Source organism: Pseudopipra pipra, chromosome W (genome assembly GCF_036250125.1).
Source record: "Pseudopipra pipra isolate bDixPip1 chromosome W, bDixPip1.hap1, whole genome shotgun sequence".
Lineage (NCBI taxonomy): Eukaryota > Metazoa > Chordata > Aves > Passeriformes > Pipridae > Pseudopipra > Pseudopipra pipra.
Window position 1 is genome coordinate 44,833,725 of NC_087580.1, and position 17,928 is coordinate 44,851,652.

General features: G+C 42.8%; 1 protein-coding gene and 1 long non-coding RNA gene across 2 annotated transcripts in view; one reads left to right on the forward strand and one right to left on the reverse strand.

Annotated features, from left to right (window-relative positions):
- The first annotated feature begins 1,309 nt into the window (after nucleotides 1-1,309).
- Nucleotides 1,310-17,928, forward strand: part of LOC135405124 (spindlin-Z-like) — a 71,325-nt gene continuing 54,706 nt past the window's right edge. The window contains exon 1 of the mRNA XM_064639839.1: nucleotides 1,310-2,354. The gene's annotated coding sequence lies outside the window, so the exon portion shown is untranslated. The remainder of the gene's footprint in view (nucleotides 2,355-17,928) is intronic.
- LOC135405133 (uncharacterized) overlaps nucleotides 11,390-17,928 on the reverse strand; it is a 70,942-nt gene continuing 64,403 nt past the window's right edge. The window contains exon 2 of the long non-coding RNA XR_010425752.1: nucleotides 11,390-11,686. This is a non-coding gene — a long non-coding RNA (uncharacterized LOC135405133). The remainder of the gene's footprint in view (nucleotides 11,687-17,928) is intronic.

Sequence of the window (17,928 nt, forward strand, 5' to 3'; positions counted from 1 at the left end):
GTAATAGCTTAAAGCTGTGTCAGTGGAAGTTCAGACTGGATATTAGGAGTGAATAAAACTGGGCTTTATTCACTACTTCCTGTAGTATGCAAGAATTCATTTAAAGAAGGCAAATTTTCCCGAAATGGTCACACAGTTGGACTAGATGGTCATTGTAGGTCCCTTCCAACTGGAACTATTCATTTAATTTACATCACCTGAATTTGAAACTTATTGATGTTTTATTCAAGTTGCTAAAAAATAGATGGTTAGCTCCTGCTGGCATGATAAATTTCATCAATGTTGTAACCATGTCAGAAAGCAAACACATTGGAAGGAGGCTTCTGTTTTTGATGACTTTAAATAATTCCTGTGATAGCTCTATAGTAGCTTGCTTGAAAAAGACAAATTAGCCAGATAGTTATCGCAAACAGATAATTGCTCCTTTAAGGTTACATTAAAGCAAAAGTGGTATTTGCATTTAAAGATATTAATTGAAGACCAAGATCAGAAGCTAGATATCATTCCTCCTTCAAATTCAGATCAAGCAAAGATCTAGCCACTTGAATTCTGAGGGTTCTTGATTCTACCATCAAATCAAGAGGGCTGTGATTTTTTTTCATCATTTAATGCTGATTCTCTTTACGCTGGGAGGATATCAAAAAAGCAAAATTTTCTGGGACCAGAGGGAACCTGGTTCTCACCCCAAGCTACTTAATAGCATTCAAAGCTTCTGTAGAAGTTCAGCCATTCTATTCCTAACCAAACTAGGTGGTACTTCCAAGCATCCAAAAAGACTAGGAAGTGTGACTGTGACTGGTACCTCCTGCTCCTGATCTCTGGTAATACAATTAGCATAACTAATGCCATTTTATAAGGTAAATGGCCATTCTCTGTGACCAAGCTGGTTACCTATCAGTCCCCTTTCCTCTCCTCATCGGGTCTTGAAGGTCCTGCACACCAGGCAGACTTTTTCTCCCCTTCCCTATTGGCCTCCAGGTTTTTGGGTGCCATGCTGACTACTCCCCTCCTTACTGGCCTTGAAGGTCCCAAGGCACCTGGTCAAATCTTTATTTTCATTTCTAGTAGGCATTATATAAATTATTGAGACCACACAGTCATTAGGAGCTAAGAACATTATTAGTGTATAATTGCTGAATCATTATCTGGAGACCCAAGACCCCTACTAAAGGCAAGTGATCAACTAAAATAATTTTTGCAAGAACAGGGGTTTCCTTACCTGAAAGATCTATATCTAAGAGAAACATGAATTACTGATGCCTAATAAATTTGCAAAGTTGATGATGGAAACATCTGGATTAACAGATAAACCACAAGGATGCTGACAGATAATTATGCTGTAAGACCTACAAAATACATTTTTGTAATGTATGTTGCTATGCTGTACCACATTTATGATTAGACAATATGCATCAGTAGGTGGATGATTCATATCATACCCTTGTAGCATAAGGTATAAAACCCTAAAAATCCCTTGTTTGGCTGAGACATCTCACGCACATGAATAAATACTTACCTTTGTAATTCTATTCTTTGCGTCCTAGTCTCTCTCCTCAGTCGTCACGGGCCAAATTTGTAACACAGGATATCCACAGCTGATTTTTCTTTCTTATGATGGCTTACACATTTTCTTTCCTATGATGGTTAGAGGGCAGTGTACAGCCACTGGCTTCCAAGGCCTGTTTAAGGAAGCGCTACCATTGCCATAAAGCACTGTGGCCACCTCACGAGGCAGCACTAGACCCACCACGGTAGGTGGGCGGATGGGAGGGTAAAGACGGACATTCAACGCCCCTGGGCCTAGTGACCTTCGTTTGGAAAAGGGCTAACAGACAGCCATCTGCGGACAAGCCCACGCCACTCTCCGCTACGACCGTCGACGAAGGACCGAGAGACGCCGGCGAAGGAAAAGCAGCGGCAGCATCGAAAGGTGCGCCTGCGCGCTAGGGAGTAGCGGTGGACTAGGTGGAGGATGGTTTCCTGCGCTCCTGTCGCAGTTCGGAATTTTCAGTGCGCCTGCGCGTTGGTGGAGGTGGCGGGGAAGAGGGCGGTGTCCGGTCCCGTGTTTTGAACGTCTCGATGCGGGTAGCTCACTATTTGGCAGGAAGGTGAGGAGGCCTCTATCCTGGCGGTGGAGTTCGTGTACGGAGAGGAGGATCTAAATGTAGCAGAGGCGAATAGGAGACAGCAGTGGCAACGGCGGAGTAGGACAAGTAAAACAAGGGGAGCAGCTGTCCCTACCGTTGCTGCAGAGAATCTGAGTGGCCTAGTGACATAGGAGGACTGCTGCGGCTGCAGCGCTAACGCTTCTATGCCATCCTCCTGGCACTTCCAGGCGCCTATCCCCCCAGCAGGTGAGTAATGAATGCGGGGGAAGGGGGGAGGGAAGGGAAAGCGCAGCCCGTCGTGCCGCCTTTAGCCTAGCCTAGTACCGGGTAGAACCGGAGGGAGTCGCTATGGAACGAGCTTGGAGCTGCTGCTCCTAGCTTTCCCTCCCCTCCCCCGAGGCTGACGTTATTTATATACCTGCGATGTTCCGTCTCTGTTAACCCTTTACTTCTTCACTGCCTGCCTCAGCAGCCCGCCTGGAAGCCGCGGGAGGCGGGCGAGAGCGGGGGGTCCTTGGGCTCCCTTTCCACGTAGTGCCCCGGTTCCTTGGCAACCTCCACTCTTACTGGGCTCCGGGGAACTGCTGCCTTCCTTTGGCATGGCCTCTCCCGGTATCTACCCCGCCCACATCGCGTCCCTTGCTGGAGAGAAGGGGTCGCAGCTGCACATTCCCCCTTCCTCTCTGTGGAGCTATTGTACTGTGGGCTGGGGCCCGCTGAGGGGCTCCTAGCAGATAAGCCTCTCTGTCGATAGTGCACGTTGGGGGAGGCAGGTATGTCTCTGACCTGTCATCTCTTCGCTCCTCCCATGAGAAAATGGGGTGAAGGGGATGTGAGGGTGGTGGCCGGGCTCGGCCGCGCCTCAGTAGCCACAGGCTAGAGCTGTGAAAGCTGCTAACGCGTTGAGCTGGCAGCGCTGGAGTTACACACGCCACCGCCGCTGTCTGGGACACCCAGAGTGTGTACGTATGCGCGCGCTCTGCTCGCGCTTTTCTGAGTTCCTTTGTCTGCTGCTGTCTCCGCTTTCCCCTCCTCCCTCGATTCCCTCTCCTCTCCTTTCTTTCCCCCTCCCTTCTTTCCCCTCTCTTCCAGACTCAAAACGCTGCTGCAGCTGCAGGTTTATAAATACTGGACTAACACACACACAACATGGCTGACGCTCGCCCTACTCCTTCACCAAGCTCTCCTCTTTCTCCCTCTGTCTCCGCTGCTTAGCCTCTCCTCCATTTAGTCTTTTGTTTCTTCTCCTTCATCTCCCATTAAAAAAAAAAATCACCCTCCTTATTGCGCGCATGGCGGGATTTCAAGGGTAAGGATTATCACTTTGGAGGCTTTCTCCTTTCGTTTTGCTGTTTTCAACAAAGTCAAACCTAAAATCAGAGGGGCTTTGGAAACCTAGCAAGGCCTGGAGGGAGGGGGATAATTGGCTGAGCCCTGCTGAGAGAGGCTTGGTTGGAATGCGCGTATCTCTGGGGGAGGGGGCTGGTGCACCAAAGTGCTGGCGGAGATGAAATACTGTATTATGCTTGCCAAATGATCTAGTAATTTCTTTCATTTTGGGATGTAGTTCAGTATAAGGTATCAACTTGGCAGTCATTAAAAAAACCTGAACTACTTATGTTAGAATAGGCATTGTGTAGTGAAAAACCATAGCATAGGTTTTCTGGGGTTTCTTGGCTCTCTTTGTATCTCCTTGTCACTATCTTAAATAGCTCACAGATCACAGGATATAAAACTGGAATTAACACTTGCCAGGTCTCTTTGTGATGCTAGTTTTCTGTCACAGAATTATTTGCCCTTGTGATGGCAATAGTACAAACAGAAGCGTGTTTGTTTTGTTGTTAAAAGGAGCACTTTTTCTTAAAAGGAAAAGGTATGGCATTGTGAACTGAAGTGTGATACTGAACTACAAGACAGCATATTTCTGACTTCTAACACAAGATAAATGTTCAGATCAGCACCTCCCAACCTCAGTTATTCAGAGTACTCCCTTCTGGCTTCAAAGAAAACAACTTATATTTTATTGGATTGGGGTTTTTTTGTTGATTTTTTTTTAATGACATAAAGCCAAAATAACATTTTAATTTCTTGGGCATACCTAAAATGATCTGCTAGGGAACAGCATATCTAGGTTTTAAGGATGAGTACCCAAGGTGCAAAGGATGTGATGCTTTCTATTGCTTTCTAAATACATGTGTTACTGTAACTCATAGTAAATGTTTCATTTTCAAAGATTATATTTAAAAACAAAGTCTTTAGTCAAAGCATGAACACATTGATAGCCATGACTTCTATCAGAGCAGTGTCCTAAAGTAGTGTCCTAACTTTGTTTTTTGGCTACTTTGCCTTGGAAGCTTCTAGTGGAGGAGCACTGGCATAGCATAATCATTGTTCTTATTGAGATAGAAGTAGTTACTGCATTTTAATGCTAGAATTATGTATCATATATTAATAATTTCTTTATTATTTTTTCCTCCTGCTTTTTCCATCTGCATTAACAAGTGATGATTAACTGGAGAAGACAATAAATTATAGTATTGAGTTTACCACAATGTAAAACTTGATTGGAGTAATCCAAATTGCATTTTGAAATGTATATTCATGTCATGGTTCCCGAGCCAACTGTAATATTTGTAGATGGAAAAGTCTGAGCAAAAGTCTGTAACTTGATATGTCGGTGAATTTGTGCAGCACTGTTACTCTATCATTACTAATTTAAAAATTAGTTAACTAATTTGTATTTTATCTATGAACAGTGTAAAATGGGCCTGGCATCACTAAAGTAATTTTCAAGTAATGGTGAAATTATTTAACTGAATAATATACAGTGCTTATTACTTCTTTCACCATATGGTTAAGACTTTCTGTCTTAATCTAAAATGTAAATTTGGTGATGACATGCAGAAATGTAGGAAGTGAATTGATTTGACTATTTGAGAGGTTGAAGACAATGTTTTCCTACTCTTTGATCATGTTGTAGCTGATAGCCCCCTTGTATTACCAGTGCCAGCTACTTTAATTGAAGTGCTTTGGATTCAATCCCTTCAGTTCGATTTCCTGGGAGTGATCAGTGGTGTGTGGTAACCTGGCTAGTCTTAATGTTCCCTTTTGGAGTTTTTGGTTGTTTGATTTAGTGTCAGAATACTGGGGAGCTTATCTGTTTGCTTAAGTTTAAGACTGCTTGTATCTGCAAGTTTGGAAATGCTTAAGGATGAAAGTGCTCCAATAAAATATGTTGCTTTTATTTAAGGTCACTGGTTGATCTCTCGTCCTTCTGTCTTCAGTCTTCCTAGTGGTTCAGAGGTAATCCTGAATATCAAGTTCTGTGGGTGTAGCCCATTAAGGTGATAATTCTCTCTGAATGTGTACCTCAAAGGCTTTTTAATTCTATCCACTGTATTGCCTGGTGGGTTTTTTGTTTTCCCCACATTACTATTAGGTCAGAACAAGTAATGAATATAGGGAACATGGGTAACTATTCTAAGATTACTATGGTGGCTCGGTTGTAAAGTATAACCTTACCTAGCAAACTGATGTCTACCGCTGGTGCTGCTTCTAAAGTGATATTACTTTGCCTATATGTTGCCAGTCACTAAGAAGTAAGCTTGACTTTTTCAGTAGTGTCCACTGACTTGATCTAAAGCTGCCACTATGCTAATTTCTGAAAAAAAACCCTTTACCTATCTACACCTTAACTTGACCCCCCCTTTGAAAAATATAAATTACTTTTATTTTTTTTTTCTGAACCTGTATTAATCACATTTAAATGTAAAAATGAACCTCTTACCCCAAGAAGCACAACTGAAAGACATATCAAACATCATATTTCTGGTCTGGTATGTGTTGAGATCAAATAATAATTTTCACAACAGAAATAGTTTTCCTAGTATATATTTTCTTTATGAAAAATTCTTCCCTAGTGTGTTCAAAAAAGGTAGCTTAATTGCACTGTATAACTTCAAGCTTGCTGTTCAGATTTTTAAATCTGGAATTTCCCAACAGCATAGAAGAAAGCATGTTCTGGAATAGTTCCCTTGTGACACTTTTTGTATTGGGTATAATTGGCAAGGTTGGGGGGCTTCAGGAATGACCTCTGTGGGAGAAAGTTGTTGACTGCCCTGTACTGGTTACAGTTGGTTCCTCACAGCTCATCAGCAACCCCATGGCAGGTCAAAGATAGTCCATAGGTAAACTTTGTGGTGCCTTTGTGAAAATAAAACTAAGAAAGGGTGGTAAATGCTGGGGGGAAAAAAGGAAGAAAAGAAATAACAGCAGAGCAGAAGAAAGAGGAGACAGAAGACCATGCTGGAACAGGAGGAAAGCAGGAGCTCAAGCAGTAGTCTGAGCAGGAGTCAAGGCCTGACTCTAAAGGGACTGCTACCAGTACAGGAACCATCACACACTGACCCCAATTTCCTGAGCTGCCTGTTGCCCCATCTAAGAGACTTTTATGTGTGGTGATGGGATTGGAGAAAAAACAGAGGGAAGGAGAGATTTTGCAGAGGCAAGGCATGACGAAGTGGATTGAAAGCTGTCTGAATGGCTGGGCCCATAGAGTGGTGAGCACAAAGTCTAGTTGGAGGCCAGTAACTAGTGGTGTACCCCAGGGGTCAATACTGGGTCCAGTCCTGTTCAACATCTTCATTAATGGCCTGGATGGATGGGACAGAGTGTACCCTCAGCAAGGGAGGGAGTGACTGATATACCAGAGGGTTGTGCTGCCACTCAGAGACCTGGACAGGCTGGAGGAATGAGCTAACAGAAACCTCATGAAATTCACTAAGGGGAAGTGCCAGGTTCTGCCCCTGAGGAATAACCTCATGTACCAATACACACTGGGGGCCACCCATCTGGAAAGCAACTTTGCAGAAAAGGACCTGGAGATCATGGTGGACACCAGGTTGAACGTGAGCCAACCATGTGCCCCTGTGGCAAAGAAGCTTGATGGTATCCTGGGCTGCATTAGGCAAAGCATTGCCAGCAGGTCAAGGGAGGTGATCCTTCCCTTAGTAAGCACTGGGGAGGTTGCACATGGAGTACCATGTCCAGTTCTGGGCTCTAGAGCACAGGAGAGATATGGACATACTGGAGAGAGTCCAGTGAAGGGTGACTAAGATGATTAAGGGCCTAGAGCATCTCGCATCTGAGGAAAGGCTGAGAGAGCTGGCAATGTTTAGCCTAGAGAAGGCTCAGGGTGAATCTTATCTATAAATACCTGAAGAGGCTGTAATGAAGACAGAGCCAGGCTCTTTCCAGTGGTGCCTAGTGACAGGACCAGAGGCAATGGGCACACAGTGAAACGCAGGATGTTCCATTTGAACATAAGGAAAAACTTTTTTACTGTGAGGGTGACCAAGCACTGGGACAGGTTGCCCAGAGAGATGGTGGAATCTCTGTCCTCAGAAATATTCAAAATCTGTCTGGGCATAGTACTGGACAATTCTCTAGGTGGCCCTGCTTGAGCAGGGTTATTGAACCAGATGACCTCCAGAGGTCCCTTACAACCTCAAGCATTCTGTGACTTTGTGATTTCTGAAAGAGAATGAGTATGGCTTTTTGTTTGTTTCAGTAACAGAATTGGTAATGAGAAGTTTTCAATTGACAACAAATTAAATTGATTGAAACTCCCCAAAAATCAGTAAACCTTTTTGCCCATAACACATTTATATTAAGTTTTCTTGTTATCGTTTTTCAAATACTATGTCAAACATAACTAAAATTCAGCACAGTTCTTAAGTCTCTGGTATGCTTAGATAATGGACATCATCATACTGATGAGCATTTTTTTGTTCTTCTGTATGTCTGTAACTTATCTCTGGTCTTCAACTTGCATTGTAAAATGTTTGGAGAGTAAACTGTCTTTAAATTTTCTAGGAATGATACAAATAATGAAAATAAGGCTTGGAAAATGTAGGTTGTCTAACACATCTCTTACTCAAAAGACAGCTACATCTGTATGATTTTGGATGGTTGTTTGCCCATCCTGTTCCTTAATCTCATGTATTTTGGGCAGTCATGAGATCTCTGTCTTAAAATTGAAAGAAGACACAAGATTTCATTAATGGTTAATTTGCCATCAGTTGAATTGCAGTTATAAGATATCTGATCTGTCAAAATATCCACTGACAGGAGTGTCTTCAAAAAACAGTTTAAGATAAAATTGTGTCTCTTGTGTGGTGCAAATACTTTTCAAAAATCTGACAAATGCTTTTGGAGTTGGGGAATACACAGGTGTTTGACATATTAGGAAACTGGCAATCATTGGGTACTTACGTTTACATGTTGCGGGTAGGGGGAGCATTCACAAAAGCTGCCCTCAGGTCCCATAGAGTCATCTCTCTACTGAGGAAAAGGCTTTTCCTAGAAGGGAATCAAGTTAGAAATCTCTCTTGGTCCATTGACTGCTGAGGGCACCTCTGGTGACTACTGGCTTATTTTTGTTGTATTTTTGAATTAGCTCTCTTTTGATCTTCTGTGTGTGTCATCTGTCCCCCCCATTTTATAAGTATAAACATACTTCACTGTTAGGTATCAGCCATAAGACAGAGAGCAAGCAACCTCTCTTATGGTTTATGTGCTGTCCTAAGAGTTCTAATAGTTCACTTGTTTAAAGTTGGGGGGAATTGATTGACTCCTACCCTCAGTTATAGCAGTGTTGGCTTGTATAGACAGGATGATGAGGCAAATTTAATTCATATGACTAGAGATATAACTGTATCAATGTTGGATGAAAAGTACATTTTCAAATGATAATGACTTGAGACAGGATTCTTCGCTGTGAATAAACATTCTAGTTGTCAGTCATGCTGAGGCCTCTAACCACAATTCTGTGAGACTGTATGTTTGGGTGGGGGTGGGGCAAGTTTAAATATGAAACAGGGATGTGATGGGAGAAAACAGGAAGAACAGGAGCAAGAAAGCTTGTGGGTCAAAACTGTCAGGGAGATCACTTGCCAATTAACTGTCCCTAGCAAAACAGACTCAACTTGGGAAATTTAATCACCAGAGGAGTGAGGCTTTGAAAAAGCTTAATTTATTACCAATTTATTTATATATATATATAAGATTAAATATAAAATTACTAATTCAAGTATTGGGAAACAGAATCAAAACAAACATTAAAAGACTTATGGGCAACACACTTAGGGAAACACTTTTCCTTCTCCAGCCTCAGCTTCACTCCAAACTCTTCCCCTTGCCCTTTATGTCTGCAGGTTACACTCAGTCCATTCAGTGATGCAGTGTGTGTGTATGTGGGGGTTGTTATGGTCAGCATATAGCAGCTTCTCTCTGCTGCTCATTCCTTGTCACTTTTTCTCTGTTCTGTCATGGGTTCTCTGCAGACTGCAGTACCTTCAGGAATATTTGCTCTGCTATGAACCTCTTTCTATTCTGACCTTGGTGTTTCCTCTCTTGTCTTTCACTTCTTTTTGTTCCCTTTTCCCCTCTTCCTTTGGTGTCTTCTCCCATTTTAAAATATGTTTCCACAGAGGTGCCACCAGCTTTGCTGATTGGTTCAGCTTTGACCTGTGATAGATTTGTTGCTGAGCAGGCTGGAACTGGCTGTGACAGGCATAGGGTAGTCCCTGATTCTTGTCACATACACCCAATGGACCATGAAAGGCAGAGGGAGGTGAGGTGTCTGTCCTTGTGTATGCTCTGTTTATCTATAGGATGATAGACTACCTGAAAGCCTCACCTGTTTATAAGGGGAGGGATACCCTACTTTCTGAGATCCTAACTTTTTCCCTTTCTGTCAGTTTTTTTGTTTCGTTATTGGCAATACATATATTTATGCAAAATCTCAGGAAATTGAAGACATAATTAAGTGTTGTTGAATCCAGTTCAGGGCAAAATTTTTTCAAGCTAAGAGGAGGAGGATATACCTCTTGTCCTTGTCAAAAGTTCTCACTATAAAGTCTTATCTTGATGAATGTACTTTCCCATTTCTTTTCCACTTGTGCCACAAGTAAATAAATAAATAAAATAATTTAGAAGCAGGATTTTTTAATAAAAAATTATTATCAAAGTAAGAAATGAGTACACATTTTCTGTAGGACAAGCAAGGTATGCTAGGGGAAAAAAAAGATTCCAAGATGGTCTTTATTCTTAGAGTCTTGACTTCCTTCTTGCCATATTTTTTCACCTCTGCTAATACAGGACACAAAGAATTAAATGTTTGAGGCATACATTTTGCTTGTCTGTAGAGGCAACTCCTCAAAGCCTATTCACAGGCAGTCCTTCCAGTTATATAATCTTTTGAAGTACAATAACAGAATAAAATTATTTTCTTTCTCTGCTGAATTCTCACATCTGTAAATTATTCTAGGTGTTGGTAAATGCTATCGAATACTGCTCCAGTTCATAAGGGGAGTGTTTTTCCCAAGATGCTAGGTATCTTGTGTTCTGAAAAAACATTCTAGCAAGAGGTGATAAGCATAGAATACAGTGCGAATTCCTGAGCTGCAGGTTGGTTTTGACAGCTGAGTTAAAAGAAATATAAACCAGTTTTGCTAATTTCTGAACAAAAACTGTTCATATACTCACAAACTCATGCAGGTGTTCTCTGAAAGTACATTTTTTCATAGTCTAATATATAACTTTTCACCAAATAACTTAAAACATTTATTCTTCCTCTTAAATACTTCCTTAAGATCTTCTGCTTCTCATTTATTTTCATGGATATGCAAATATGCATTAGCTTCAGAGCCAGTTCTTTGTGCATTTTCCCTCCACTTAAAGCATCAGCAGTATCATGATCACTGTTCTCTGTTTTTTCCTCTCCTTCTGGGAAGGGTTGTCAGTTTTACAACTTTATTCCCCTCCCCGTTCCTTTTTTTTTTTTTAAGTTATGGAGGATGTTACTTGTTTTCCACCAAAAATCTGAAAGACCTGTATATAAATAGAAAATAACATATGGTGATATGATGCTGAGGAGTAACCTTTTGTAGGGGGGTGAAAAAAACCCAAACTCAACACAACAGTATAGTAAGCAGTTAAAGTTCTCATTTGCCCTTGCTGATGATTTCAGTGTTAACTACAATATTTAAATTATCAGTATTACAGGGCTATGATTTCTTTTCTACAGCTCTACTACTCTTCTATAAGCAACACTTCAATTTCAAGAACTATTTTTCACTGACCTTTCAAATTTATAAATATATAGAATAGTTAGCTATAGTTAGAGCTAATATAATGCTGTTTTCTCAGTGCCTCGCTGTTACTACATTTAATAACTTTGCCCAGGATGTTGCCCGTAACAAAGACACAAACCAACAGAGTGCCGGTTTATGCGGTGCTTTATTCAGGGCCCGGGAACCTGAGGACTAGCGTCCCAAGTCAGGATTCCAAAGACCCTCATTCTCAGTTCAGCTTTTATACTTTTACACAAACAAGTTTACGTGCAGTTTCCACAGAAAACAGTTACATTCAGTTACAAATAAGATCATACTTCATGCTGATAACAATTGATAATCATCTACTCTAATCATAAATCTGCTTAGGTTGTCTTACTCCTAGAAACTGTTTAACAGACCCTTACCACATCCAAGGTAACAAATCATTATATACATGCTTGACTAAATCCTTTGATTGTTTCCACTTCTTCAGCACATTCCATGCTCACAAACAAGGTTGCTAACTTACTACTTTGGAGTGTTGCTTTCTAGGCCTACTCTCTTACTAAGCCTTAGCCATTCTACTACTAAATTTAAATTGCTCTGTAACAAGGATGCAGTTGGCCTTCTGGGCTGTAAGTGCACACTGTTGGCTCATATCCAGCTTTTCATCTATGGGAACCCCCAAGTCCTTCTTGACAGGGTTCTTTCAGTCTGTGCTCATGTCTGAGATTGCCCTGACCCAGGTGCAGCACCTTGCACTTGTTGAACCTCGTGAAGTTCTCATGGGCCCACTTCTCAAGTTTGTCCAGGTCCCCCTGGATGGCGTCCCATCCTTCTGTTGTGTCAACTGCACTGCTCAGCTTGGTGTCATCTGCAAACTTGTTGAGGGTGTGCTCAACCTCACTATCTATGACAGTGATAAAGATATTAAAGAGCACTGGTCCCAAGACAGAGCCCTGAGGGACATCACTTGTCACTGGTCTCCATCTTGAAATAGAGCCATTGACCACAACTCTCTGGCTGCATCCATCCATCCAATTCCTTATCCACTGAATAGTCCATACATCGAATCCATGTCTCTCCAATTTGGAGATAAGGATGTTGTGTGGGACTGTATCAAAGGCTTTACAGAAGTCTAGGTAGATGACATCAGTTGTTCTTCCCTTGTTGACCGTTGCTGTTACTCCATCATAGAAGGCCACCAGTTTGGTCAGGCACAATTTGCCCTTAGTAAAGCTGTGCTGACTGTCTTGGATCATCTCCTTGTCTTGCATGTGCCTTAACATTACTTCCATGAGGATCTGCTCCATGATCTTCCCAGGCACAGAGGTGAGACTCACCGATCTGTAGTTTTCCAGGTCTTCCTTTCTCCCCTTTTTAAAAATAGGAGCAATGTTTCCCTTTTTCCAGTCACCAGGGACTTTATCTGACCACCATGACTTCTCAAATATGATGGAGAGTGGCTTGAAAACAACATCAGGCAGTTCTCTCAGGACCCTGGGATGCATCTCATCAGGCCCCATAGATTTGTGGATATTTAGTTTCATCAAGTAATCTCGAACCTGCTCTTTGCTTACAGTGGGAGGGACTTGCCTCCCCCAACCCCCACCTAGGGGTTCAGGGACTTGAGAGATGTGCAAAACCTGACTGCCAGCGAAGACTGATGTGAAGAACTCATTGAGTACCTCAGCCTTCTCCATATCTGTTATTGGCGGTTCTCCTTTGTTGTTTATCTGGGCCCTTCTTTTCTGACCTATGTACTTATAGAATCCCTTCTTGTTATTCTTCACATCCATTGCCAAGTCCTGTTCCATCTGTGCCTTGGCTTTCCTGATCCCATCCCTACACATCCAAACCATGTCCCTGTACTCTTCCTAGGTTCTTCTTCCTTATTCTGCTGGCTGTGCATTTCTTTCTTACTTCTCAGTTTGAGGAGCAGATCCTTGCTCAACCATGCCAGTTTCCAGCCTGCCTTGCTTGATTTCCTACACACCAGGACAGAGAGCTCTTGTGCTCTGAGAAAAGTAGCCTTAAAGAGCTGCCACCTCTGGTCAGACCCTGTGTCCTTAAAGACAGTTTCCCAGGGGATATCATTCACCAACTCCTTTAACATCTGATGTTCGCTCTTCCAAAGTTCAGGGTCCTGATTTTGCTCCTCGCCAGCCTCACACTCCTTGAGATCACAAACTCCACCAGGGCATGGTCACTACAGCCCAGTCTTACTTCCTTTAATGAGCTTATCCGCATCGGTGAGCACCAGGTCCAGTAATACCTTGCCTCTGGTTGGTTTGTCTAATACCTGGACCAGGAAGTTGTCCTCTACACACTCCAGGAGTCTCCTGGATTGCTTACAGACAGCTATATTGCTTTCCCAGCAGAATTCCAGGTCATTGCAATCCCCCATCAGGATGAGACCTTGTGAGCGTGATGTTTCCTGTAGCTGGAGCAAGAAGGCCTTCCCTTGATCAGGTGGCCTGTAGTAGACTCCAAGCACAAGGTGTCCTTTGTTGGTCCTGTCCTTGATTTTTACTCACAAGCTCTCTTCTTGGCTGTTTCTCAGAGGCAGCTCTTCACAATCTGTCCATTCCTTAACATAAGACAGCAACACCTCTGCCCTTCCTTCCCTGCTTCTCTCTTCTGAAAAGCTTCTAGCCCTCAGTTGCAGTGCTCCAGTTGTGTGATTCGTCCCACCATGTTTCTGTGATAGCAATTAGGTCATAGTTTTCTAATTGCACCCTGGTTTCTAACTTCTCTTGCTTCTTTCCCATGCTGTGTGCATTGCTGTAGAGGCACTTCAGCTGGACTGTCAACCTCTTCAGCTTCTGGGAGTTGCCCTCTCATTTCTGTGGCATGTTGCCACAGAAATACAGAAATTGCTTTTCAAGGCCCAAGATGGTGTTTCGAGCAGTGGCCTGGTTTACAGTGCATGTTTCCAGCCAACCAGTCGTTGACTCCACTATGGTGAGTATGTAGCACTTGCCTTAGTGTGTTCATGACAGTGGTCCAATATAGTCCATTTACCAGACCTCACCATATTGAAAATTTAGCCCCTGCTCTGTATTCTAGGGAGATTTTACTCATCTGGCTCGCTTGATTGCGGTGCATGGTTCATATTCATGAGTGACCTGTGTGATGGCCTCCATGGTCAGGTCCACCTCTCTCCCACTTGTATGTTGCATTTCTCCCTAGATGTCCCAATGTTTCATGGACCTATTGAGCTACAAATAGCTCACCCTTCTTCTCCCAGTTTAGGTCCACCTGAGCCACTTCAATTTTGACAGTCTTCTCTACCTGTTTGCTGTTTTGATGTTCTTCAGTGGCATGGATCTTGGGCATGTGAGCATTTACATGCTGTACCTTCACAGCAATATTTTCTACTTGAGCAGCCATGTCTTCTCACAGTGTGTCATAGTCCCTTTGGATCTCAAATTTTCAGGACAACATACTCTGTAAATTAAGTTTTATTTTATTAGCTCATAAAAGAAATAAAACAAACCTGACAAATAAGGGGTCAATCCCCTTTGCACAAACTAGTCTATCGTGAATTCACTTATTTGCCATATAAATCATGAGGTTTCATGACTTATAACCCTTAACTCTTAACTTGTGCACCTATGAGCAAAATGGTTACCTAGCTGATGGTGGGAGTGCTCATCCTTCTTGTTCCATCACAGTGCCCCATCTCCTGTATCACACCAGGAAGCATGAAAGCCACAGCAGTCCAGCTGCTGTTGGATCCACTTCAAAAGCTTTTTGGATAAGCTGATGTTTTTGTACCTTCTAACTTACAATCACAGAATATGCTGAGTAGGAAGGGACCCATCAGGATCATAGAGTCAAACTCCTGGCCCTGTGCAGGACACCCCAAGAATCACACCATGTGCCTGAGAGCATTTGTCCAAATGCTTCTTGAACTCTGGCAGGCTTGGTGCCGTGACCACTTCCCTGGGGAGCCTGTTCCAGTGCCCAACCACCCTCTGCGTGAAAAAACTTTTCCTGATAGCCAACCTAAATCTCCCCCAACTCAGCTTCATGCTGTTTCCTTGCGTCCTGTCACTGGTCATGAGAGTGAAGAGATTGGTACTTGCCCCTCCACTTCCCCTCGTGAGGATGTTGAAGACTGCAATGTCTCCCCTCAGTCTCCTCCAGGCTGAACAGACCAAGTGTCCTTAGCCACTCCTCATACAGCTTCCCCTCCAGACCCTTCACCATCCTCGTAGCCCTCCTTTGTATGCTCTCTAATAGCTTAATCTTAATCTTTGTATGCTAATATCTTAGTCTTTTTATTTTGTGGTGCCCAAAACTGCACAGTACTTAAGGTGAGGCCACACCAGTGCAGAGTAGAGCAGGACAGTCACCTTCTTTGACCTTGAAACCTTGGTTTATACTATTTCCATGAGCTAGCAGATTCTGATGAAACTGCCAGACAATCAGTATGCAAAGATGATGGCTGCAGTAGACAGCAAGTGAGCCTTTTAGCTCTTTCTGGCCACCTGTCCTGCCTATGTGGTACTCTCACTTTGACCTAATGTCACTGCTCCCAGCACGCATCAGGCCTTTGTATGAGCTGTGATAGCCAAAATCTGAGCAGGAGTTGAGCAGTCATACATGCAGCAGCCCAAGTGGGTTTATCTCTGTGCTACTACCAATTGGTCTTCTTCCACTGCTGCAGCCACCCCCATAAGGCATTAGTCACCATCCAGGAGTCAGTATAGAGAGTGTACAGGCCACTTTTTGCATTCAGCAATCTCTAGGGTTAGTTGGATGGCTTTTGCTTTGGCAAATGGTCTTGAGTCATGTTCTCCTTCAGTGGCTTCGGCATCTTGTCATGTGGGACTCCACACAGCAGCTTTCCGCTACTGATGGTTTTCTAAAATGCGATAGGATCTATCAGTAAGTAGAGCATAATGACTTTCATCTTCTGATAACTCATTATATGGCATGAGCCACCTCCTCAGGCAGTGCTCCAAAATCTGCCTTCTGGCCAGTCCATAATCTCTTCCAGGATTTTGGAGTGGTTGGGTTTCCCCAGTCAAGTATGCTGTGTGATCAGTGCTACTCACTCCATGTAACGCTGGTTGTGTGAAATGTCTAGGGGATATTTCCTTTGAACATCCAGCATAGCATGGGCAGTCACAGTGCCAAGAGGATCCATGCTTCTGTCCCAACAACTTCTGAAGCAGCTCGAACCCCCTTATATGCTGCTAGTATCTCTTTTTCAGTTGAAGTGTTGTGGGCTTCTGATCCTCGATACCCCTGGCTCCAAATTCCTAGAGCTCAACCTTGGGTTTCTCCTGATGTTCTTTGCCAGAGGCTCCAGTTGAGACCATGCTCCCCAGATGCAGTGTAGAGTACATTTTGCATGGCTGGTTCTGTCTGAACAGGCCCAAGAGCTACTGCACGAGCTATTTCCTGTTTGATCTGCTCAAAGGCTTATTGTTGCTCAGGGCCCCTGTGCTGGTTTTGGCTGAGATAGAGTCAATTTTCTTCATAGTAGCTAGTATGTGGCTGTGTTTTGGATTTGTGCTGTAATTCAGGAATGTTTTGGTTATTGCTGAACAATGCTTACACAGAGTCAAGGCCTTTTCTGCTTCTTGTACCACCCTATCAGTAAGTAGGCTGGGAGTGCACAAGAAGTTGTGAGGGGACACAGCTGGGATAGCTGACCCCAACTCACCAAAGGGATATTCCATACCGTATGACATCATGCTCAGTAATAAAGCTGAGGGGCAGGTTGGGGGGAGAGCTGCTCAGGGACTGTCTGGGCATCAATCAGTTGGGGGCAAGCAGTTGTTTTCATTTGCATCACTTGTCTTTCTTGGATTTTATTTCTCTCTCTTTGTTATTATTTATTATTATTTTATTTCAGTTATTAAACTGTTTTTATCTCAACCCATGAATTTTCTCACTTTTACTCCTCTGATTCTCTCCTCTATTCCACTGGGTGAGAGCGAGTGAGCAGATGTGTGATACTTAGTTGCTGGCTGGGGTTAAACCATGACAGTCCTATTCAAAATAGTTGTTCTTTCAGGTTACTTGATAGAGAGGGCTCAAAAGCTGACTATAACCTGGAATATGTGTTCTACAGAATCCCATCAGGCCTAGGAAAGCTCGATTGATTCTTGTTAGCTGGTGGGGACATAGTTCCTATTTTATTGTTTACATCCACAGGAATGTGATGACATCAATCCTGTCATTTTACTCCCAAGAAATGGATTTTCTGCACAGGTCCATTGACCTGTGTCACGTGAAAAGGGGCAGAAAAGATGAATTTTCTGTCCAACCTGTATTAATTTATTTTTTTTTGGCTATCAGCGTCCCCTAGGAGATCAAAGCCTTTTAATGTCCAAATCAGTCTGTTAGTGTCTCACCTAATGAGACCCTTTGCTTAACAGATTCACCGAGATGGACAGGACATTTGATACCTTTTTATGTAAGGACTGTACCAAATAGTGGTAGAAAAACCCCTCAGCAGGTTTTTCCTAGGAGTTATTTTGCCATTGACGAAACTGTCAGCACCTAAAAACACTCACTCTAACAGTTCACAAAATAACACTTTTATTAATACAAATTTGTGACAATTTATGGAGTTTGCTGTGTCTGGATAAGGGTCTAACTGCAAAAAAAAGCACACTTAAACTATGTAGTAATAATAATACAAAGCATAGGCACACATGCTAAAGCAAAAGCAACTTACAAAG